The following is a 27500-nucleotide window of genomic DNA, read 5'->3' on the forward strand; positions in this document are numbered from 1 at the left end:
AACTGATTAGAATCAGAATGATTAGTTCTGAATAATTCTATTTTTTTATTTTACAAATAAATAAATAGAAATAAAAAAGTCACTGTTTTTGCATTCATTCTTTGGTATTTAGAATTTCTTGGCCAACACAAAAATGGGATCATTTATTTTAAAAATTTAATCAAATAAATAAAATAAAATATTTATGAAGTTAAAGGCAAGTCAAGATCTCGTTCATTCATTTTAATTTGGCGATTAATGATAAACAAGTGAAATTTTTTTTTTTTTTTAAAGGAATGAAAATTTGTTATTTCTAACAACATCTTTTGTCAACTCGAAAGATGAAAAAGCAAAAAACCATAAAAACATCTAACAAACACAACTGAGTGAATTAGATTGTTTTTAATATTAGTCGCATGTCTAAGAATCTGATTTCAGTCCGATTTGAAACCACATGGTAAAGATATTCAGAATATTATATATAACACTAATAATAAAATCTTCAGCTCTGATGTTGACATTTATAACTCTATCCATCGTCGCCACCCCCCTTAGTGACGAAGTGACCCGTGAAATCACAGCCTGTCATGAGCGCAACGGCTGATCCGGGGCTCCGAGGCTCCTGGGCCGATATGTTCCAGTTGCTTTGTGATTAGTGGGAGGAAAGGATCAAAACACCAACACAATAGTGAGTTCTGTAGCTCTGTAGGCGTCTGCTATTAGAGACTGTGGACATGTTTTCACCTCCGAAAAGCCTCCATTAGTCAAATTATGTCTCTGATGGTAAGAAGCACTTCATTGGGCAACGGACTGCATGTTAGCATTCTGTCTCACACACACACACACACACACACACACACACACACACACACACACACACACACACACACATCACACCTACATCTGTCTGAGTGCACAATATTTATTTATTTACAGAAAGATTCAGTAGCACTAATTTTAGCACAGAGGACCCCAGTATCCTCTCAGCAGTACAGTAATTAGAGCTGTATTAAAATAACCGCTATGTATATAGATAAATATCAGAGGTGGGAATAAGTCACACATGTGCAAGTCACAAGTAAGTCTCAAGTCATGAATGTCAAGTCAAACTGAAGCCGAGTCTTTTTTTAATATTTGTCAAGCAAGTTTCAAGTCTCAAATTTGCGGCTTAAGTCTGACTCGAGTCAAGTCTAGTCCGCATCTCTGAATCATTTAACTCAAGTCCGAGTCAAGTCTCGAGTTATAAATGTGAAGTCAAAGTGAAGCCGAGTCTTTTTTAATATTTGTCAAGCAAGTCTCCAGTCTCAAATTTGAGACTTAAGTCTGACTCGAGTCAAGTCATACAGTATGACTCGAGTCCCCCATCTCTGAGAAATATTATTCTATGTTATAGATTTTAAATAAGATATCAGATGATAACATCACATCAGCTTCTTCTGCTCGGTTTTTTTTCATCCTTCACATTTCTTACCCATCACCCTGAAGCATCACTCAGGGCAAAAACCCTGAGGCTACAAACTTCTACATTTAGAAAAAAAAAAAACGTTTATTTTAATTTTCTTTCTAAAGAACACTCAAAAAAAAAAAAACACTTAAAAAAAATTTTCTTCTGAGAAAATAAAATGAGATTAAATTTCTAATTACAACCTGAACCTAATAAATCAGCCGAATGCCGTAGCGTCAGAAATAATTTACTCGTTGTAACCTCAAATATCTTAACATAGAGACAAAGTAAAGGTTTATAATAGAGCAGATTTTAGACAACCAATCACAGTCTTCAAAATAATGTGTCACCTAGCAACAGGTTTAGCCCCGCCTCCTCTCTAAGATAAAAGTTGTTGTATTTTCCTTGTTCAGAGTTGTTCAGAGTTGCTCTGAGACCTGAATCACGCTGAGATCTTCCTTCTCTCGGAGATCGACATTCTTAGACTCTTTATGAATACAGTCCCTGATTTATTAGACTAAACTTATGTAGAGTAGTTTTCTTCAGGAGTTTAAAGAGTGTGTTTAATGATGGAGGGAGGGAGGGAGGGAGGGAGGATGAGGTTTAATCAGAGATCTGTGTGACCTTAGAAACCTTCCTCTTGATATTTTCCCAGAATGCCGTCTACCATCTGCTTTGCTTTGATGGTTAATCGCTGAAACACGTCCAGTTTGCTGTCATTTCGTGTCATTTGTTCATGTTATTAACGCAACATTATACACGAGGATTACATCTCGCACCATCACCTGGTGTCTGAGTGTTTTAAACACAAGGCTGATATTCTGATAAGATCTGATTAAATACAGCAGGAAATAGAAATGAACGCAGCAGAACAACAGGAGAGTAAAGACAGAAAGAAAGCACTTGTTTTCTTCCCTAGGCGTTGCTTTGATGAGTCTAAATTGCAGCATAAATGGCTATAGCAGAATTACAAAACCCACCTCAGCTCCTCTTTTTCCAAACACACTGAAATGCTATAATGGTTGTTAAGGCTCCTAAAGAAAAAACAGCCAGATTGCTCCACGCTCCTCGCTCTGAGTAATTAATCTTGTTAACATCGGCCATGGCTTCCTTAGCACCTCAGGGACCTCCAGAAAGACAGAGGAGAAGATGGAGGAGAAAGCTGTCCTGTACAACATAACTGACAGATCAAGAGAGGAATGGGATTTGAGACATGATGCGGAAGTACGCTTAGAAGTTATTTTTACTCTTCGGCTAATCTAGGTCAGAGAACATCACACACTCACGCTCACGCTCACGCTCACGCTCACGCTCAGCATCCCTAAAAACACACGTTTACTGCTTTTAATACTGACGGTGGAGAAAAACCTCACATTATTATTATTTTTAATACGATGCATAAAAAAGGAGAGGAAATGAAGCCGTACTGATCCGGTCATGGCGGTGCAGCAGGTAAGAGGAGGAGTGTGTAGGAGAGGATGAAGAGGAACCGGAGATGTTCCTGTGTGTTACAGAATAAAGCAGAGAATATATTAAATCAGCTTCACCTGAGATGTGACACAGTGACATCTCTGCCCTTATTTCTCTCGCTGGCTTTCTTTTTGTCTGTCTCCGAGGACATTTCCTGCAATGCGGTGGAGAAGAACTGAAGCAGAATTACAACAGGAAACATTTGCCCCAGTTTTTAGTCAATTTTTTTTTCAATTAAATGTAATCTCAACAATCTAAAACACAAAGCAATCTGACCAGAACCTCCGAGGCGCTCGCTAATCGATATCTCTCCTGGCTACACATAAAAACCTTCGCGTGGGAATAACAAGATTCAAGGAAATACGAAGGCACGATGTGGTCTGTGTACGTATGAAGCGTCGGGATTGAAGATATAATATAATACATTATACTTTAATATTAACATTATTAAAGATAATAATTACCTTGAGCCTTAATCTGATTGATCAGAGGAGAGAAATACAACAGTTAGCAAGTAACAATAAAAGGATAAGAAGTATGAGGTTCTGTAATTGAAATAAAAATGAAATTGTTGGTAAATTAATGTGATGTCTGAGGAAGGAACAGTAACTTCATCATCATCATCATCATCACTGATTATTCATTCATTCATTCATTTTCTACCGCTTATCCGAACTACCTCGGGTCACGGGGAGCCTGTGCCTATCTCAGGCGTCATCGGGCATCAAGGCAGGATACACCCTGGATGGAGTGCCAACCCATCACAGGGCACACACACACACACACTCTCATTCACTCACACAATCACACACTACGGTCAATTTTCCAGAGATGCCAATCAACCTACCATGCATGTCTTTGGACCGGGGGAGGAAACCGGAGTACCCGGAGGAAACCCCCGAGGCACGGGGAGAACATGCAAACTCCACACAGACAAGGTGGAGGCGGGAATCGAACCCCCAACCCTGGAGGTGTGAGGCGAACGTGCTAATCACTAAGCCACCGTGACCCCCTATATCACTGATTATTTTTCCTTATATTTTTATCCTTTATAAAGCCTAGCAGTTAGCCACATACAGTATATATATATATATATATATATATATATATATATATATATATATATATATATATATAAGAAAGAGTAACATGGTTAGATGAGGAGGTGATGGAGTGAAATGTTCCATTGCAGGTGAACGATAAATGTCTGTTGAATATGTGAGATGGAGATGGATTAGCAGAACGGGTGAAATACTGAAAGAGCTTTTTGTCAGTTTGAAAGCGACATTTTGATATTTTTGATGGATTGCAGTGTAGAAAGTGTAAGTCTGTTCCTGCTGCTTGATCCGAGCTCTCTGTCTCCTGCCGTCTCGTATAATATACTTATTGCCCTCCTCTCAGCTGTCGCTATCACAGGTACAGATCTTTCAGCTGCTTTATTTTTTATCTGTCTTATGTTCAGCTTTTCATTTCCACTGACAATCACAAATCCTTGGCTTCTTTTATTCGAAGCATCGCTTATGGGTCTGACGAGAGAAAATATCTGAATGAAGAGAATTATAAATACAACAGGCTTTATACCTAATAGGAGAAAATCACATGGTCACATGGTTTATCAACAGATTTGTTCAAATCCATAAGGACAGTAAAGAAAGTGCTACATATCCCGGGTCAGACGTAGGTATGTGGTATGTGCTAGATCAGATATGTGTCTGATTACTGGATATCATCGCTGTCAGACGGAATCCTCGTATCTCCAAAACCGTTATTTTTCATTATTTTGCGTTGCAGTGGATTGTCTTGCGCTAAATTCCTGTCCTCAGACGAGCACCAGAACTAGCGGGGGTCAAGATTTTTTTTTCTTTGAGCCCAGTGTTTTGAAGACATTTACCTCAGAAGACGTGTTGATTCGTTGCGACTCTTCTTGAGGAGAAATATGCCGTGAAGCTCTCCCACGGAGTGAGGAAGAGGTGGACAGTTGAAGTGTCCAATGGAGTTATGAGATTTGCGCTCAAGCTATTTTCAAGACTTTAGATTGGTTAATAACTTGTAAAAATAACAGACCCACGTGTGGACTGACCAATAGCATTGATATGTGAAAAAATATGAAATTGACCAAATTTGGACATACGAGGTTTCTGCCAGACAGCGGCGATATGTGACATGAATGAGATCAACACAATTCATGTGTCTTTCCAACCAAGTCTCAGACACACACACACACACACACACACACACACACACACACACACACATCGTCTCCTATACACACGCAACTCGACACAGCAGCACCAGCAGGAGCTGCAAAAGCAGCAAGCGCTCCCCATCTGGCCTTTTTCTTTTCCTCCACCTGATCACATGCAGCTGACAAGTCGCTTGTCGACGTCCGGAGAGAAAACTGCTACACAGGCTTAATGTCACTTAATGTTGGAGGTGAAGGTGTAGCTGCACGTGCAGACTTTTTTAGCACTCACAAAATATACTTACTTTGTTCTGTCCAGCTAATTTAATTCAATTTATTCTAAAGAAATTTTTTAATTCCTTTTTTTATTCTATGTTACTCTTTATTCCATTTTACTCAGACAGCCATAGAGGTTGTTTCCTGTCACTCCATACTGTGTATGATTGTGTATTCATTTGAAATTTAATTTAAAAAGGCTGCTAATGAGAGGAACTTAGAAGAGGTCTGAGTGATCATTAGGATGCGTGACATGCTGGGGCTGATGGGTAAAGTAGTCTAGTGTCGGTTCTGGCATAAGCATGTTTTTTTTTTTCATTTACAATTACAAATAGATCTGAGGTCGTAAAAATAGATAATAAACCCAGAAGGTGAATTAAAGTGGCCCGAGAACAGATCCCTGAGGGACGCCTTGAGTAAAAGGAGCAGAAGAGGATTCATAAACGTCAATAGTAATGAAATTGGAATTGGAGAGATAAAAAGTTCAACCAGCAGAGATCTGTAGCAGTGTGTAAGACGTATATCATGACAGACAATATGAAATATAACTCCTCGTAGAACACGACGGAGAATCTAAAGCTTTAATGACTCTGTAAGGGAGTCTTAGTGTGTTCAGTGGTTTTTAGTTTTTAACTTGAGACACTTTCTCAGGAACCTTTGACACAAAAAGAAATGAGTTAATTAGGTCAGTTGGATGTAGATCATTTTTTCCCCACTGAGATGACAGCTGATGTTTTATCTAGCTTGGAGCTACACCACAGACACCCGTACCTCAGGTGGGAAATAGAGGCGCCAGGATCGACAGAGGATTTTTTTTTAAATAATTGGTCTGGCATGATGATATGTTTCCTGAAGCGTCTTTGTAATAGAGGACGGAGTGAGTATTGAAGCGAACCGGAAAGACGGTGGACACGGTGTTCAAGATAAAAGACGTGAACGAGAGAGAAGGAGAAAAATGAGAAGGTGACATCACGTGGGACGAAGTGTTAGGGTTCAGGATGTTCACAGCTTCATTAAAACATGTATATAAATAAAATATTTAATATTTAAGTATTCTGTATTGGATGGATTTGACTTCTGGATGTAAATCTGTTCCTGGAGGACATCTGATGAACATCTGATGAACATCTGATCTCACAGAGACACACCTCATATGACATCTATGACATTTTATCAGCTCATTCTTAGAGGTTACTTGAACATGCTCTGATGCGTCGACTGTATTTTATCATCTTGCGTTTTTGTAAAAACTTCAGTTTTTATACTGAGCACTTAAAAGCACAGAAACCTTTTTTTTTCCACATTATACAACTCATACTTCAGACAGGAAATACTGTAATGTACCTCGAGTCATTTCATTGGATTCGGCCCAAAATCCCACACGTGTGGTGGTTTTAATTACATTACACACATCCCATGGAAAATAATCCCGTCTGAATAGAGGTTTAGAACGATATTCTGGGACATTTCAGTAAACTCTCTTCCACTGTCACGATCGATCACTTAGTGCTTCTGTGATGAACGAGAGAACTGTGAGTGAAAGAGATGTGCTGAGCCAACAACAACAACACGACAAGACACGAGATGGTGCTTTACTCTGTAGTTTGTAAAAGTACACACAGGAGTTTTCAGCCGGAGGATGTAGTCTAGTCAACAATACAGATTTCTGTCTGTGAGATATATTTGCAGTGCACTCGTTTACAGGAGGAAAAGAGAGAGAATGTGATGGACGACGTGTGATTCCATAAACACAATTAAAAATCTTATTTATTTCAATTCAGTGAGCATTTTGTTAAATCTATGAAAAAAATTGTTAACACCTGAAGAAATTCTTTTACCTTGAGATGTAAGACGACTTGTTTAATGACAAGTTTAAAGACTTAAAAGAAACAAATCCATAAATTAAGACCAAGAAGACTAGACATTCAATTAGGACAAAAGAAATGGTGCCCTATAAAAGGAGGAAGAACCTACCCTCGGTGGCTTGGAGGTCGTTTAGACGCCATTTTGACATTTTCGCCTCGCTGCGATGTGAGCGTTACTTTTTATGGTCATCACTAAACGTAAATCAGCCGAGACGTGACTCACACGAGGCTTAATTATCTTACAAACCAAGATGTCTCGGGGGAATAAACTGTGAAAAAAAGTGGTCCAAGAACAGATTGCTGTTCTGTGATCGTCGCCGGTAATAAAATGTTGTGCTGTGTGTTGGAGAAATAACAGATAAAATAAGAAGAGGTTTTTTCAGTAATAGCATTAGACAAGGGGGGTCACGGTGGCTTAGTGGTTAGCACGTTCTCCTCACACCTCGAGGGTTGGGGGTTCGATTCCCACCTCCACCTTGTGTGTGTGGAGTTTGCATGTTCTCCCCGTGCCTCGGGGGTTTCCTCCGGGTACTCCGGTTTCCTCCCCCGGTCCAAAGACATGCATGGTAGGTTGATTGGCATCTCTGGAAAATTGTCCGTAGTGTGTGATTGTATGAGTGAATGAGAGTGTGTGTGTGTGTGTGTGTGTGTGTGTGTGTGTGTGTGTGTGCGCGCCCTGTGATGGGTTGGCACTCCGTCCAGGGTGTATCCTGTCTTGATGCCCGATGACGCCTGAGATAGGCACAGGCTCCCCGTGACCCGAGATAGTTCGGATAAGCGGTAGAAGATGAGTGAGAGAGTGAGTGAGTGAGGGAGTGAGTGAGTGAGAGAGTGAGTGAGCACTAGACAAGAGCTTCAACAGAAGCTGAATAGAAAGAGAGCATGAATGGGAAATCATTTATAACGCTCACGAGTCGAGTCTCTGCGCTGCGGAACAGTCGGAATCGATATATGAAAGGCTCATACCGATTATTTGAGAAAAGATGAGCTTGAACATGAAAAGTAGCAACAATTTCCACTGGACAAAAGAAGGAATGGAAATTAGCCGACATTTAATGAGCTCCTTATTTTTTTTCACTTTGGAATTTGGGGTGATGGTGAACATGATGACAGACAGACTGAGGCTGGGTTGTTTATCAGGTGAGCAACAGACACAGTAATATATCCATCGTCAGCAGTTTGGATTAAATCGGCATGACGTTAGATTTTCAGGTTCTCTGGATTAAAGCAAAGCAAGAAAAATGGACAGAGGAGAAGGAAATAAATAAAGTTTGGCGTCACAGCCTTGTGCAGAACGCCGTCCGCAGCACTGCACCTGACCTACAGTTCTCTGTTAATGACTGTAATGACTGTGAGGTCAGTGCTTTTAAATACATTTCACTCGAGCTGATGACATAAAGCTTTCATGGTCTTGAGTTCCTGGTGAACCCTGGAGAACAGAACCGAGGGTCTGGATAATAAAGTGGGACTTTATTACATATATTTAACACTAGAGCTTTATAAGCGACGTGACGCCTCGTTTTATCATCCTCACCATTTTGAGTAATCAATAGAAAACCTGCCGCTGCCTCTGACTCTGACTCGTTACCATGCTAGTTAATAGAGGTATAAGATTCAGAGCTTTTGGATTGGTGCATTGATTTAAAAGGCAACGATTCAAATGGATCAATACAACGATCATAAACTGATCATTATTTATTAGAAATGATCAAAAATCAATAGTAACTGAAAAGAGGACAAACAGCTAGTGTGTAAAATAACCATTAAGACTACAGTAACTACATTATATTCATACTCCAGATTCTCAGCCGTCTGTCACATGACCATTGTCAGTTATGGAATCGTGTTGTATTGTGTAGTTTTGTGTTGTATTGTGTAGTGTTGTGTAGTATTGTGTTGAGTAGCATTGTGTTGTATTGTGTAGTATTGTGTTGTATTGTGTTGTTTTGTGTTGTATTGTGTAGTGTTGTGTAGTATTGTGTTGTATTGTGTAGTATTGTGTTGTATTGTGTAGTATTGTGTTGTATTGTGTTGTATTGTGTAGTATTGTGTTGTATTGTGTTGTATTGTGTAGTATTGGGTAGTATTGTGTAGTATTGTGTTGTATTGTGTAGTATTGTGTTGTGTTGTATTGTGTAGTATTGTGTTGTATTGTGTTGTGTTGTATTGTGTTGTGTTGAGTAGTATTGTGTTGTATTGTGTTGTATTGTGTAGTGTTGTGTTGTATTGTGTAGTATTGTGTTGTGTTGTGTGGTATTGTGTTGTATTGTGTAGTATTGTGTTGTGTAGTATTGTGTTGTATTGTGTTGTTTTGTGTAGTAATGTGTTTTATTGTGTAGTATTATATAGTATTGTGTAGTATTATGTAGTATTGTGTTGTATTGTGTTTTATTGTGTTGTATTGTGTTGTATTGTATATCAGATGCAGTGTGGTCGTCAAAAATGTAATTGTTGCCTGTATTTGTGGAAGCCTGAGGTTTAAGACCTGTATCAGTTAATTAGTTATGAAACAACTGGCAGGTTTGACAACTTTTGCTAGCATCCGTAAGTTAGTTAGCTGATATAGACCTGATTCCATGAGTGAAGCTCTGTAATTAGCTCAGATTGCTGGTCCGAGTGGTTGTGAGAAACACACTGCATGAGGACATGACCTGCATCTTCACCAAGTGTTGGGACCAAAGGAAGGTAATAATGAAACCCTGGTGAAACTAGCGGCTAATATTGTGTAAAGCTGCACGCACAAAAACGACACGTGGAATTCTATAGTCAGTCTGTCGTCCGGAAAGAAATCAGAATTCTGCCTTCCCTTTTAGTGCAGACTGAGAGATTCAGGCCAAGTGGGAAAAGCCCTTGTGACCCCGAAAACACTCTGTAACTACCAATGAGGCATCACAAGGAAACAACAGGGTGTAGATGGACACAGGAACCGAGCGTGAGAACAAACTAATGATAAGACGGAGGCTGTCAGATTCCACTGATGTGAAGAAAAGCATGTGAGATGAATTCATCACGCCAAATAATACAAAGGAATAAACTGATTATTAAAAACGGGAATATGAGAACACCTTTCTTTAATTCCTTGCCAGATTCATTCAGGAGGCACAGCTTTGGGATGAGTGTCTCAGTCCTGCTCAGGGATCCAAGAGCAAGTTTGAACACAGAGTCCGGAATTTTCTGCGTGAAATGACTAAATAAATTGATGCTGTGTCGATATGAATCTTTCATCAACCTTCACTCAGGTTCTCAGGTTCATAAGAACGCTGTATGGAGAGGTGTGTGTGAGTGTGTGTGTGTGTGTGTTTGTGTGTGTGTTACATTAACTACACATTGTTAAAATGACTCGCTGGTATTTCATTTCCTTTCCGGACATGGATTTAATTCCGAGGCGTGTCGAGGATGTACAGTAGTTTATTGCTGGAGTTGATTCAGACTCACAGGTGTGTTCTTTAATATAAAGAGAACCAGGTGGCAGGTAACGATACTGATCCACACACCGCTCAGAGACGTGTGTGTATGATATCAGTGCGGTGTGAAGACGGCGTGTGTATGATACAATCAGATCAGAAGTACGTAATTAACTCAGCGTGTGTGTTCACAGCATGATGGTCACACAGCGTCGACGCCTGAGGCTCGAGGCTCCTGGTGGGAAACTTCAGCCTTTTAAAAAGACATTCAATCATCATGTGCTGGTGGATTTGAATAGAATGTAATTATACAACATTTACAGCACGATGGTATTTAGAAAAAAAAACTTTTTTGAGGTTTAAAATGCAAATGAAAACGAAAAAAAAAAAAAAAACAATTTAATTTTCTTTGTTTTGTTTTTTTTAATTGAAGAAAAATGGGACCAGTAAATGGGCAGAAAGAAATTTTAAGTGGGTCTGTGCAGGTGTTTTTTGTTCAAAATGAAAAACAAAAAAACAACAAGATGCAGCTTTAAAAAAGTAAATATTACTCTTTTTTTTTTTATTTAGTTTAGTTTAGTTATTTAACTGGATTTCTATTTTTTAAATAAACTGATCACTAAATAATAAAATATTAACTAGTTTCCAATATTTACTACTTTTTTCCTTTTAATAAACTGCTACATCATTTTACTTTATACTTATTTTATTACTTATAACACTTTTATATAAGTAATAAAAACTTGGCTCAATATGTTCAGTGCTAGTTTAAACAAAAACAATAATGTGTAAAGATACAACAATGTCTGTCTCTGAAACAATAAGTATGACTAAAATCTCTAATGTCACAGATCAGACTTTACTTTACTGGGTTTTTGTGTTTCTGCCCATGATGAACGTCGTGTTTTGCCCAGAGATCAGTGTCGAGTAAAGAACATTCCGTCGACTCACAGCTTCACTTCACTGTTTTTTGAGCACAGATAGAGAAATTACCTCATGTCAGCATTTTCAATTTTCTCTCCTGGCTTTTATAGACGTGTAACAACCAGAAATGTGTTTTATTCTCAGAAATGACGGCTGCTTATTTGTGGATAACGACTTGGCTTCAGAATTTGACATGAAAGCTGCTCCTTACTCAGCTGTTTGTGTTTATCTCAGAACCAAAGGCCTTAAAAAAACAGCTCCTCTGAAGTAAAACCTCCCCTCACCACATAACCGTGTCACAGACAAACATGTCACAGACAAACGTGTCACAGACAAACGTGTCACAGACAAACGTGTCACAGACAAACGTGTCACAGACACCAATGTCTGACATCACACGCCAGCTGGTTTTGTTTTTGATTAAGCTCAGACTTACACTTTACACCTTACACTTTACACCTTACTCTTTACGCCTTACACTTTACACTTTATGCTTTACACTCTACACTTTACGCTTTACACCTTACGCTTTACGCTTTACACTCTACACTTTATGAATTACACTTTACACTTTATGCTTTACACTTTACGCTTTACGCTTCAAGCTTTACACTTTACACCTTACACTTTACGCCTTACACTTTACGCCTTACACTTAACACTTTACGCTTTACACTCTACGCTTTATGCCTTACTATTTACACCTTTCACTTTACATTGTACACTTTACACTCTACGCCTTATGCCTTACACTTTACGCTTTACACTTTACGCCTTATGCTTCACGCTTTACACTTTACGCTTTACACTTTACACTTCACGCTTTACACTTCACACTTTACACCTTACACTTTATACTTTAAACCTTACACTTTACCTGTTAGCACAGAGCTGTTGTGTCTGGAAAGACAGTTTACAACTGCTGTAACATGCTGTAAATCAGAACTATACATGGATAAAAGGTATAACATGTATAACATGAGAACTAATGAGAGCTTTAATTAGTGCAGTTACTGTTAATAAGGGCTTTATGAGTGTCTATGAGCTGTCCTGACATTAGCGTAGTGTTTTACTTACAAGAATTACATCATTTACAATATCCTTTTCTTTTAAAAGCTTTGTACTTAATCCATTTCTCATCATTTTTAGCTTTCACATTATCACCTTTAATAATCAACAGCAGCGTTTGAGAGGTTGAGCGTTCACGAGTGTAGCGAGTGCAGCTCTGACAGCTTCGTCCCTATTTTTACACTCAGTGCTGTCAGATCTGCAGCTTGAAACACAAACCCAGCACCGTCCCATAAGGAGTCTTTCACCCACCACACTGTCACTGGATTCTAACATGAATGATGTTACGAGCTCTTATAACTTATCCCAAGCTGTTATACACAGGTGATGAAGCACGAGGGCTCCAGATCTTATGAATGTCAGACATGATTTAAATGGATTCGTGAAATTATCAGTTTAGTGAATTATTTACACTGGTGAATATTAGACATTATTAGATTTATATCCGTCACTTTCAATAACGATGAACAGTTTAATTTCTACTAAGCTTTTTATTTATTTATTAGTATCTATTTATTAACATATTAAAGATAAGTTCAGTACTAACACCTTCATTAATTAATCCATTCGTACGTTTATTCGTTCAGATTGTGTTGATTTATTTACTTTAATTGACAGATTTCTTGAAATTCACATAACTATTTGACCAAAGTTTCCTTTTAAAGACAGACGACTCTGTATTTACAAAAGCGTTTGGAAGAATTCTCTTCTTTACGCTGATGGATATTAAACAATAGATTTGTGTCCTTGCTTGACGATGAGCATTAAATGAATTTAAGGCCCGAATGTAAAATGTAGGTCAGTAGAGCTGCTCAGATTAAAGCTGAAATACTCAGAACGCTTTTTTAACATCTCAGAATTATCATTTTACAGCATTACAGATTCTTCACGTAACGCTCAGTGAACTTATTTATTCGTTGACTAAGTGCACAATTTACATATATTTGTGAATTAAATGTCACTAAAAGCCACAATGACTCGAGATATTACACGAAAACGTATGTGACGTGCACCGCGGTGTTCCTGCTGAAAGAAAGTTTTCAGAACGGAGGAGTGAAAGTACGGAAAAAAGCGGATGAGTGAATTATGGTTCAGAGTGAAGAGATAAAAGAAAGTGTTGAGCTGAGTGTTATGTTTTGTTGTTAAATACTGAGCTGTGTTAATAAATACCCTCGTGCTTTATTCCTCCTACACCACAGCAACTTCCCAACAATTGCAGAATACTCACGTCATGAAACTTTTTATCCCTTTATTGTTACGGTCGCAAAAATTTTATTTTTCCTGCTGTCGCTTTCTTTATAGTATCTAGTATAAACAGATACACATACACAGCTTGTTACCATGGAAACCAACAAGAAGTGTCATTTCCTCTGTCACAGCACTGACACTGGAGACTCCTTCACTACATCATACACACACACACACACACGTGCACGCACACACACGCTTCTCCTTACAGAAACGGCACCATAACGTCCATCCCTGTTAATGAGCTGTTGCTATAGAAACGGTAACGTATTAGAGCACGTGAGATGCACAGCTGTCAGGGCTGCCGTTATAGAGCGTTAATTATCACAGCCTGACCACGTCACGAGCAGTGTATTCAGTCTGTGTGAGGAAGGTGGGATGTTCAGGGGACTAGTAATATTCATTAACATTAATATTACATCATATATTTTTCTGAACGCAGGCTGATGCTTTAATCACTTTTAATCGCTGAGGCTGTCACAGTAAATATTAAAGCTTCAATCATCAGATTATTGTTCAGCGCTATATTTGTTCACTTTGTGAGGTTTCTGTCGACGGAAGGAGGAGGATGTAGGAGGAAGGATCCTGAGTGTCAGGTGGTTATTCCACAGAACTGGAGCTGTTATTTCTCCTTTATTTAATCTACAGTGGTTTCTTTTTTTTTAATCTTTTTTTTTTTTGCATTCTCTTGACAAATTTATTGATGAAATAAAAATAAAAAAAAAAATCTTTAAAAAACGTAGTATATTAGTGTAAGATGAAATTCGGAGGAGCAGCTGCTGGAGCTGGAGAAGTTCTCCGAATGGCCCGGAGGACGTGGGAATTTAACGCTAACCTGAGACGACTTTTTTCATTAAAACTTTAAATAGAAGCAGAAGTGGAGGATTTGGACATGAAGCTGAAGGACAGAAGTGTTAATAAGTGGTGAGAATTTGAACCTTCAGAAATCTCCAGTTCAGAATGAGGAGAATAGTGAAGCTGAGACGAGAATTATTCATGAACATGTAATTACTCTTCAGGGGTCTGTTATAATCACTTATATTACAGTTAAATGTGCACTTTTCTAAGATCTTGAACTTATTTGATCTAAAATCAATTAAAATGATTAAATGTAGTGCAGCTGTGTTTGATGATTTAATGAATGTAAATGAACCAGAGAAAGTGTGTCTCTGTCTGATTCCCTAAAATCGACGTGTTTTCTTTATAATCAATATGTTATCAGTGAGAGTGAGAGATTAGTGCAGTGTGGAGACTCTTCCAGGTGAAGACTACAGCTGAGTCTGTTAGGGTTTTAATGCCATGTTCACCTCCATCAGCAGCAGCAGCATCCGAAAACTAGTCTGGATGGAGTTAAAGCCACCGCTGATCTGAGTCTAATCTAGCTGTGAGGGATTAGACAGTGATGATGGGATAAAGAAAGTCTGACTTTTACATAAAGGAGAGAAGAAATAAGTGAAGGAAGAATTCATCTCTCTCTCTCTCTCTCTCTGTCTCTCTCTCTTTCTCTCTGTCTCTCTCCCTCTCTCTCTCTCTTTCTCTTTCTCTCTCCCTCTCTCTGTCTGTCTGTCTGTCTCTCTCCCTCTCTCTCTCTCTCTCTCTCTCTCTCTCTCTCTCTCTCTCTCTCTCTCTGTTTGGATTTTAATATGCTGAGTCGACTAGATCAGCGTGAGATCAGTGTGTACACTGTGAAACCTTGTGTGTGTGTGTGTGTGTGTGTGTGTGCATTATCCTCACTGGATCCTCTGATGTTTCTCATGAACAGGTTCAAGGAATGAAAATGTAAAAAAATCATTTCAAGGTCACGCAGTGCATGATGGGAACTCATAAGGAGTTAAACACTCAGGGATGTGATATTTGGTGGTGTGATGAATGTCACACTCTATTTTAACAGTAATAATAATAATTAATCGACGAACACTTAAAACATTAACACAAAGCTAACAGAGAAAACTCAGAGCTTGTGTGTGGATCAGTGATGGAGGAAATCATCGTGCTGTGAGAGAGAAACACTTGAGCTTGCAGCAGGTTTGTGAAACAGACGTTCATCTTCACGGCTAATGAAAGGGCAGCATTGTGTCCGGTGTGGATGCGACTGGCTGGGAGATGAACACATGGCTGTGAAGCAGAGAACACAAGCTCTTCAGCCCTCCTGCTCATCCTCCTCTTCTTTCTCCTCCCCTTTTTCCTGTTTTCTCTCTAACTTAAAAGAGACATGCTTTATATCTCACACAGAGACAAAGGAAAAAAAAAAGAGGGCTTCATCGATTCCTTCTCACTCCATAAAAATATAAGAGGAAAAAGAGTGCTCAGGTGGATAAGAAAGAAAAATAGAGAGATGATAAAAGACAGAGATAAAAACGAAGCTGAGTTTTGTCTGTCGTCAGGGCACTGCAGTGAGAGAGCGAGAGAGGAAAAGGGAGCGATGTGACCCGAATCAGAAACACAGCCACGCCTCATGGACGAATAAATGAGTTAGCGGAGCGCTAATGACGACACGAGTCCGAAAACAGGGCAGGGTTTGGGTTTTAGTGCAGCAGCTGTGTGAGCAGAATGCTAGCAAAGCCGAGACGTAGGCGTGTGTGTGTGTGTGTGTGTGTGTGTGTGTGTACAGGCAGGAGGTGGTTATAGAACAGGTGTGTGAGCTACAGGAAGCTGGAGAAGGCTGAGAGGATATGAAAAGTGCCAGATTGGCTGAATCACAGAGCACCTTGAGTAGTTCATAAGAGCCCCACGCCAGTCATTCATCAGAGCAAACACTCAGGAACCACCTACAGCAGCTACACACACACACACACACACACACACACAGGATGGTTTTTCTCACCAGAGAATAATGAGTAAAGATATTCTAGGACAATAACTAATCAGTGCGATAGACAGTTATTCAATTTGTTGTAGCATTTATTGTTATTGTCTTGTTACTATGGTGATAAAGGCTGCATATAAACCTGCATATTGGATGTAAAGCAATATAAATTGCTGACATTGTTTTCAGGAACATGTGTAATTGGTAGTGACTATCTGTTGGGAATATCGGTGATTAGTGACTGGTTGTTGGGATGGTGGTTAGTTGCATGGTGGCTTGTACATAATGAACCTTGTTTATTCCAGATTCATGCAGAACACAATGATCAGAGTTTGAAGGTTGAAGGTTCTTCAGTTGTTCCTCTGGAGGAACAATTTCTGAAGGCTTTCTGGTAATAAAACACTCTGTTGTAGCTTTCTTTAGTGATCCAGTGAACATTAAGCTTTTAAATCTGTTTCATATCAAATCCACAGTTTATGAGCAGGTCAGCAGTTCTGGGACGTGAACTCAGAACCTTCTGGTCTCTAGAATTGAAACAGAACCTCTGCACATCTGTTAAATAAACAATGAAGCAGTGATGAGTTTCCGAATCAGGATTTAATCTGCTTTAATGAACCGAACGAAACTGAGATCAATTATTTAAAATACTCTGTGAAAGAAATAGAAAATGACTCATTAATATGGTCCGTTATATTTCTGTCTAATTACTCTCTAGTTACTGTGCTAAACTTTTACACTAGTTCCTATAAATCAGTAGTACTTTAGTAGCATGACTGTCATCTTTAGTCCTCATCCAGGGAAAATGTGTAAAAAAGAATTAAAAAATTTATGAAACAATTTAAAACCACTTACTTTTATGACTGATACTGATGAATCGTGCAAGATTTTACAAACTGATAAATTATTAAGGTGAATATTGTTAATCGTCTTGTTACCATGGCAGCTGTGAGGGGGTGTGACATATTCGGCAGCAGGTGAAGTTGGTATTTGGGAAACAGGTGAAAATGGGTGTGAGGAACTGAGTGACTGATGAGGCCTGGATTGTGATGTCTCGACGACGAGCATCTCTCTAACAGCTGTTCCTGATGTACAGGGGTCAGTACCTACCACACGTGCTCTAAGGAAGAACAAGCGGTGAACCAGATCCCAAGACCCAATGCTATGTGAAGAGTGAAGTCTAATCCGTCTTGTCCGATCCCACAGAAGAGCTTCTGTTGCACAAGCTGCTAAAAAAAAGTGAACGGTGGCTCTGAAAGAAAAGAGTCGGGTCATTGAGATCATCGTTGCTCCGTTTGGAGCTGCGAACCTGCAGGGCTGAAGGTTGACCAGGCTTCTGAACACCACACAAAGCTCCTACAACAGAAACGTGAGCATCAGAGCTGGACCATGGAGCAGTGGAAGAAGGAGGCCAGGTCTGATGAATCAGGTGACATCACATGAAGCCGGATATGTCTACACCTCTTAGCTGGTGAAGAGATGGCACCAGGATGCACTATGAGAATAAGGTGCTCCAGCTCTGGGCAATATTCTGCTGGGAAACCTCGAGTCCTGGACTTCATGTAGATGTTAATTTGACATTTGGTGGTTACTTTGACACATACCACCTACCTAAACATTGTTGATAGTAACAGTTTTCCTTAATCACAGTGTTCTCTTTCACCAGGATGATGCCCCCTGTTCATGAATGGTTTGAGGAACATTACAAAGAGTTCAAGGTGTTGACTTGGCCTCCAAATTCTCCAGATCTTAGTGAGCGTCTGTTGGATATGTAGGACAAACAAGTCAGATCCATGGAAACCTCACAATGTACTGGATTTAAAGGATCTGCTGCTAACATCTTGGTTCCAGATCCCACAGCACACCTTCAGAGGTCTGGTGGAGTCCATGCCTCGACATGCCTCAGTGGATCAGAGCCGTTTTGGAGGCACCTGGAGAACTTACACCATATTAGACAGATGGTTCTAATGTTATGGCTGATCAGTGTATAATAATCTAGATGATTATGTGGTGCAGTTACACAGAAATTCTGCTTGATTCCTGATGAAGAAGAAAATGATTTATTTGGTTTAGAATCGAGGTCATGATCCTGGAACCAATTTAAATCTGTATTTCTTTATCTTATTACATTGAAGACAGAGAAAATAAGAGTCTGGTGAGGGAACAAGCATTTAAAGCTTCTATAATATTAGTAAGGACTTATTTTGTGGATGTTTCATGACATTAAATGATGTAACTATAAACAGATAAATGTAATTGTTGTCAGATTTCTGGGGTATAGAGAGAGAGAGAGAGAGAGAGAGAGAGAGAGAGAGAGAGAGAGAGAGAGAGAGAGAGAGAGAGACAGAAAGAGAGACAGAGAGAGAGAGAGAGAGAGAGAGAGAGAGAGAGAGAGCGACAGAGAGAGAGAGAGAGAGAAAGGGAGAGAGAGACAGAGAGAGAGAGAGAGAGAGACAGAGAGAGAGAGAGAGAGAGAGAGAGAGAGAGAGAGAGAGAGATGTAGCTTCCTAGGCTGTGTGTATGAATAAAAGATAAAGAATTCAGATTAAACTGGTATAAATTAGGACCATATGGCTTCATGGTGTGTGATTTATCTGACGCGAGATGAAGCAGGTTCAGAAAAACCCCACATACTGACCAGGTCTGAGACACACTGTGATATCGAACTCATCATACTTTGATGTTTTTAGTGAGAAATTTAGCTGCCCTCATTTTTCAGCGAAGGAGAAACAGAGAGTGTGTGTTGTACCACAGACGCTGAAGATTTGGAGAGCAGCTAAAATATTTATTTCTGTAGTGCCTCCTCACTGCTTCTTGGCTTCTCTCGCTCACGTCTCATGTTGCAGTGGCAGAAATCCAGCAATGTTCAGGCTGATCCTCATCCTCAAACTCCCTCCTGATGTTCATGAGCTGGAGGGAAGCATACACACACATACAAACATGCACACACACACACACACACACACACACACACACACACATACGCACAGATATACAAACACACACACACAGACGCACATATACACACACATGCACATGCACACATGCAAATACACACACACACACACACACACACACACACACATACGCACAGATATACAAACACACACACACACAGACGCACATATACACATACATGCACATGCACACATGCAAATACACACACACACACACACACCACACACACACACACACACACACACACACACACACACACACACACACACACACACACATACAAACACACACACCACACACACGCACACATACTGTACAAACATGCACACACACACACACACACACACACATACAAACACACACACATGCATATACACACACATGCACACACATACAAACATGCACACACACACACACACACACACACACACACATACGCACAGATACAGTATACAAACACACACACACAGACGCACATATACACACACATGCACATGCACACATGCAAATACACACACACACACAAATACACACACACACAGAGACACATGCAAATAAATACACACATGCAAATACACACACACACACAAATACACACACACACGCATATACACACACATGCAAATATACACACACACACACACGCATATACACACACATGCACACATGCAAATATACACACACACACACAAATACACACACACAGAGACACATGCAAATAAACACACACATGCAAGTACACACAAACACACACACAAATACAGACACACGCACCAAATTTCACACGTGAGAATCGCATAAAGGAGGAGAAATAAACCACAGTAATGATGAGATTAGAGTGTGTTTATAAAGATATAACTACACCTGTATATAGCTTGTTACACAGAACCCACACACAGGTGGAACCTACAGAGATGCTCATGTCATCTTTCACATTACAGATAATGTTTCTAAACAATGACGAGATCAGTGACTAGATCTTCTTCAGCTCGGTCTCCAGCTTCATAACATGAAAACAAACGAGTCTTTAATCTTTAAAGCAAATCTTTGTCTGTCTGTCTGTCTCACGTCTCATCTGACCTTCACACGTTATCATTTCTCATGCGCATTAACTCCTCCTGATCTCTGCCTTTAAACTTAACACTGAAAACTTTGCCCTTAAATTAACCTTAAGAGAAGATAGACTACTAGAACACGAACCCCACCTTTAGCTCCTCTTACTCTCACTCCTTAAACAGATACAAACACTAACCTTTAATTTCAGCATTAGGATCATGTATAAATTCTATCTGTGCTATAACTCTTTACAGGACTTACAGGAAAGACACTCAGTTCAATTCAATTCAAGTTTATTTGTATAGCACTTTTTACAATTGACATCGTCCCAAAGCAGCTTTACAGAACAGAAACATAGAACAGAAGGTTAATATAAAGAATAATATAAAGATTAATAGAATGCAGAATTCAAGATTATTATTAGATAGATTTAGTTCACAATACAATAGTACTGTACTATCACAATAGTACTGTATTTATCCCCAATGAGCAAGTCTGAGGTGACTCAGGTGACTGTGGGGAGGAAAAACTCCCTTAGATGGTGAAGCATGAAACCTTGAGAGGAACCAGACTCAAAGGGGAACCTCATCCTCATCTGGGTGACACTGGGGGTGTGATTATAAATATACAGTCTGATAAATGTTGTGTTGGTGTAAAAGATCACATGGAGTTCACATCTCATCTTTAGTATCACAGAGTCTAACTGGAGCTGGTAGATCTGTAGATGTCTCAGGATCCTCACAGAGTCGCCCTCGTCTCAGTGGAGGTCCAAGATCTTCATCGCACGGAAGACGATCAGAGCTGATACAATGTCTGGATGCCTCAGCATGGTAGAAAGACAGAAGCAGTGGAGCGGAATTAGCGTAGCTGCTGTTCATAAAAATGTGCAAGTCTGATGTAATAGTGCACAATATTATGGGATGTATTATGTGTACGTCTGACTAAAGAGATGAGTTTTTAATCTACATTTAAACTGTGAAAGTGTGTCTGAGCCCCGAACACTATCAGGAAGACTATTCCAGAGTTTGGGAGCTAAATAAGAAAACGCTCTACCACCTTTAGTAGACAGATATTCTGGGAACTACCAGAAGTCCTGAGTTTTGTGATCTCACTCTCTCTGCTGTAACGAGCCCTGACCACATCCCTAATAATAATAATAATGAATGATTATCTTTGTTTATAATGCATTGTTTCATTTGATTTCAAAAGGATAAAGACACAATAATGACACAGTCGACACTCGTTAATGACAACAGTACATTAAAGGGTACATAAGGTTTGATAGAAGGTTCTCCGGTGTTGAGCCTGGACTCAGTCACTGGTATAAATTGTGTTCCTAATGTGTTTAGAGCTCTCTGTAATGTTCAGGATGATTTAATAAATCCAGCAGCTGCTCTGTGAAGATCCCCAGGATTAACAATGTGAATTGCTCAGGATCAACTTCACCGCTTCACTAAGAGATTTTTATAGTTTTTTTTCCAGCATTTTATAGTCAGTCTGTAATTTACTGTGAAAGGCAGCGAGTGAAGCTTCAGTAAGACTGAATTAATGATCTCCGACTTACTTTCTTTTCCATTCATTCTGTGTTCCGATTGAGATGAAAGTTCCTTAAAAAGTTCCTCTGAAATCCCAGACTGGCTTCTCAGAGCTTCATGAAAAAGACTCTTATTTAAATGTAGTGCTTACTGACTTCTGAGAAAAAGATTTTCATCATTTCTTAGTTTTGTGTCCATGCAATTAAACCTCTCTGGGGTGCATATGCCCCGCCCCCATGGAGAGCTTTATACACATGTAGAGTACATCACATGTTGTGATAGAGAGAGAGAGGGAGAGAAAGGGAGCGAGAGAGAGAGAGAGAGAGAGAGAGAGAGAGAGAGAGAGAGAGAGAGAGAGAGAGAGAAAGGGATAGAGAGAGAGAGGGAGAGAGTGAGAGAGACGGAGACAGAGAGAGAGTGAGAGAGAGAGAGGGGAGGGGGAGAAAGAGAGGGGGAGAGAGAAAGATTTGAAATAATAATAATAATAAACTTTATTCTGTAATTTTTTTTAAATTTTACTCACATAATTTGACATCAGGAAATTTTTGTATCTGGCAATTTTAAGATGTTTAATGTTTGATTAATAATAATAATAATAATAATAATAATAATAATAATAATAATAATAATAATAATAATAAATGGATACATTACAGTGTATTTATTTCATCATTCAACCAATACATTATTATTATTATTATTTATTATTATTACTTTTTTCTTACTGCAATTATTTTCCTATTTCCAAAACAAATATTAATTTTTTAATAAAAAAAATTACTAATTTACTAATATTCAAGGTTGAATAATAATAATAATAATAATAATAGTAATAATAATAATAATAATAATAATAATAATAATAATTAAATAGTTAAATAATGTAGTCAAATTCAAAATATTATTAAAATAAGAATAAATAAAGTTATTTTTGTCTAAAGTAAAAAAAATGTTTTTAGCATAAACAAAATCAGTGCTAGATTATAATGAGTGTTTATTCACAACTAAAATTGAATGGAGCATAAAATATTTGCTGACTTCATGATTTTATGACTTTTTGTGATATTTATGATTTTTTCGGCCAAACCAGGAAATCGATATTTCAGCTAAAGACAGATTTAGTGAAGTTCCCTGGGATGTGACTGTCCAGTTCGTCAGGTTATTTACTACACTGTAGGCTGATGGAGTGTTGGACCTCCTACACCTGAGAGAACAGATGGAGCGCCGCTGATCAGATATGAATTATTTTAGTAAAGTATGTAAATAATTCAGGTTTTAACCTTGATTGGTGTTTTAATTAAAATCTAATGTGAGAATTGGACACAGTGTCCTTGGATTTGTCCCAGATAGATTTTTATAAATATATAAAATGGAATACAATCAAAGATAATGAGAAGGCTTTGATGAAGGCCTTTATTTTCCTTCCTGATTTTTAGATTTCTGCTTGAACCGATTATCTCAAGCACTTTGTCCTGGAGATCAGCAGCATGAGGAGACAAGAGTCTCACACACAGACACACACTTTGTCCTGGAGATCAGCAGCATGAGGAGACAAGAGTCTCACACACAGACACACACTTTGTCCTAGAGATCAGCAGCATGAGGAGACAAGAGTCTCACACACAGACACACACTTTGTCCTAGAGATCAGCAGCATTAGGAGTCAAGAGTCTCACACACAGACACACACTTTGTCCTGGAGATCAGCAGCATGAGGAGACAAGAGTCTCACACACAGACACACACTTTGTGTCACACACCGACAGACACAGACACACACTTTGTCCTGGAGATCAGCAGCATGAGGAGACAAGAGTCTCACACACAGACACACACTTTGTCCTAGAGATCAGCAGCATGAGGAGACAAGAGTCTCACACACAGACACACACTTTGTCCTGGAGATCAGCAGCATGAGGAGACAAGAGTCTCACACACAGACACACACTTTGTGTCACACACAGACACACACAGACACACACTTTGTGTCACACACAGACACACACAGAGACTCACAGCCTGAAGGTTTATTTCTGTGCAGGTGTGAGTGTAATTTTCAGGTATAACACTGATGTGCTGAAGCCTGTTTTCCACTTTGCACTCAGTTGTGATGTCTTTTTATGGTCAGGAATAAACGGTTCTGTCCTGGTGGCTGCTGCACTTCTGCGAATCTTTAACCTGTTTTTGCACCAGATCGTGATGTTAGCACCTGCCAGGAGGCTTTTAGCACAGCGCACTGTTCTACTGCTTAACTGCACACTACACACTACACACTACACACTACACACTCACTCTCTGCTCCTCACCGTCTCAGAAAACAGTGTTAGAGAATAAAAACAAATTCCCTGTAGAGTGTGTGTGTGTGTGTCTGTGTGTGTGTGTGTCTGTGTGTGTGTGTGTGTGTGTGTGTGTGTGTCTGTGTGTATGTGTGTGTCTGTGTGTGTGTGTGTGTCTGTGTGTCTGTGTGTGTGTGTGTCTGTGTGTCTGTGTGTGTGTCTGTGTGTGTGTGTGTCTGTGTGTCTGTGTGTGTGTGTGTGTCTGTGTGTGTGTGTGTGTGTGTCTGTGTGTCTGTGTGTCTGTGTGTGTGTGTGTGTGTCTGTGTGTCTGTGTGTGTGTCTGTGTGTCTGTGTGTCTGTGTGTGTGTGTGTGTGTCTGTGTGTGTGTCTGTGTGTCTGTGTGTATGTTTGTGTCTGTGTGTGTGTGTCTGTGTGTGTGTGTGTGTGTCTGTGTGTCTGTGTATGTGTGATTTGGTTATTGGAAAAGAGTTCTTTCTTCAAACGTATACACACACAAACATGATGATGATGATGATGATGATGATGATCCATGGTTTCTTGGGTTGTGTGGAATATTTAGTGTGTGGTTGTTTAGGAACCAAACATTGTTTTAAATGGAAATGAATTATGTGAAAGAATAAAAGAGTAAACAGAACAGAAGGAGGAGGAGGAGGGAGGAGGAAGGTTTCTTCCTCATATCATTTCAGGGAGTTTTTCCTTGCTGCCGTCACCTCCGGCTTGCTTGTTAGGGATAGGGATATATATAAATATAGTATTTTAAATTTTAAGTTAATCTTTTTAAATTAATTTTAAACTTTAATTGTATATATTCACTTATTTTTTTTATTCTTATTTTTTCTTCTTCTTATTATTATATATTTATTTCTTTTTCTCTCACTTCTGTTTCCATACTTCTGTAAAGCTGCTTTGAGACAATGAGAAAGTGTTAAAAGCGCTAAACAAATAAACTGAATGGAACTGAGGAGGAGGATCTGCTCCTGTGTTCTTCTGAGTGGTTTCAGTCGGAGACGATGGTGAATCTTTGGGTTCTGCAGATGACAGAGCGAGAATGGTGCGAGAACCTGATGGTCGTTAGCTCATTATTGATTTTTTGCTCTTCTCCTCTTGGCTTCTGCTTCGTCAGCACTCGCTCGTTCTCAGTTCGAACTCGTTATCAAATTCCAAATCCTTCTCTCCATCCTGCAGGAGCAGAACCATGCTTTATTTATTGTGGAGTAAAATGTCGAGCAGATCTCAGCAGCCCTGTAACCAGAGATGTCAGATGAGTGGAGTAAGCAGTAAATATCTGTTTGTGTGTGTGTGTGTGTGTGTGTGTGAGCTCTGTGCTCTAATGGTGCATAAAGCACATGTGGGGATCTGTTAAAGCTGCTCAGAAAGAACATTACAGGCTCGTGTTAATCTGGAACCTATCAGAACGCCTGTGACAGATTCGCTGCTGGTTTCGTCCTCAGGAAAACACCAGCGCATGTCTTATTTATGAGAGACAGACTTTACAGCCGGCTGTGCATTCATTACCGACTGCAGCGACGACAAACACCACAGAATGCAGCGAAAATCTGCAAAATGAAAAAAGAAAAAAGCAACAGCTTATTGAAGTGTGAAATAAACTTATTTCGGTACTGAAACTTTTCATTTTCTTGTCAATGAGTAAAACACGACTGTCCTCATCTCTGAGAGAAAAAGATATAATAATAATAATAATAATAATAATAATAATAATAACAACAATAATTATTATTAATATAATAATTAAACGTAAATGTTTTATTCCTCTTACACTACAGCAGTTTTCTGCTGTCTCTTCCATTCGCTCAGCTATAAACACTCACCCCCTCAGCAGCTTCTCTTTATTCTCTCTTTTCAACTTAATAAGACATGAAAATAAACGTGCAGCTCATTGCGTGTTACCTAGCAACCGAGAAGTAGTGTAAACTCCTCTGTTACAGCTTTACATCTGACTGTTACATAGCGCTGACACTGGAGACTTACCACATTAAACAAACATGATCTTACGTACCAACACACACACACACACACACACACATTTTAGTATGGTTATTATACACATCTCTGTTGTGTGTTTATTACATCTCTTACATGAGCTGTTACTATAGAAACAATATCAAAGTAGAACAAGTACATCAGAGTAAAGTCAGAGCTGCTGTTATAGGAAATGTATCAACAGCTGACCACCAATCAGATAACAGAACTCGGGAGGTCTGTGATGTGTGTATGTGTGTGTGTGTATGTGTGTATGTGTGTGTATATGTGTGTGTGTGTGTGTGTGTATGTGTGTGTGTATGTGTGTGTGTGTGTATGTGTGTGTGTATGTGTATGTGTGTGTATGTGTACTGTATGTGTGTGTGTGTGTATGTGTGTGTATGTGTATGTGTGTGTGTGTATGTGTGTACTGTATGTGTATGTGTGTGTATGTGAGTGTGTGTGTGTGTGTGTGTGTATGTGTGTGTGTGTGTGCGCGCACTTGGTTAAACTCTCGCTTTTAGTGAGGTTTCAGTGGTGAAAAATACTCTTTTAATAACAAAGCCAAAAGTGTTATAATTACATTTAAAATGATAAGTGAACTGTGTGTGTGAGGGTTTTGAAAACACACAAACACACACAAAAATATGTTTTAAAAATATTTAAAAAAATTGTTTCCAGCAATTTATAGACGCTTAAAGAGAGGAAAAGACAATCCTGCATTCAGTGTGTTAATGATGTGAGAATTTTAAACATCTGTCACATCTCCATGTTTCCCAGCTAACAGAATGGGGCTGTGTTACCGTAGTGACACACAGAGCCGAGCAGGACACCAGCTCCGTTTCAGTATCTGCTCTGTTTTAGATGGGGATGTAATTAAGCGGTCTGTAAGAGGAAGTGCTTTGGGAATTTAATGTACAGATAATAGTATAATATTATTGCTTATTTAATGAGGGACGTGATAGTGCTCACGTTTACTGTTGATGATTTAGCAGAAATATTCCGTCTCTC

The 27500-nt window shown here is 39.1% G+C and overlaps 1 protein-coding gene across 3 annotated transcripts in view; it reads left to right on the top strand.

Moving 5' to 3' along the window:
• Positions 1 to 27500, top strand: part of tspan4a (tetraspanin 4a) — a 101815-nt gene that overhangs the window by 34207 nt on the left and 40108 nt on the right. The window lies entirely within an intron of this gene.

This window comes from Tachysurus vachellii, chromosome 9 (assembly GCF_030014155.1).
Source record: "Tachysurus vachellii isolate PV-2020 chromosome 9, HZAU_Pvac_v1, whole genome shotgun sequence".
In the NCBI taxonomy this organism is placed as follows: Eukaryota; Metazoa; Chordata; class Actinopteri; order Siluriformes; family Bagridae; genus Tachysurus; species Tachysurus vachellii.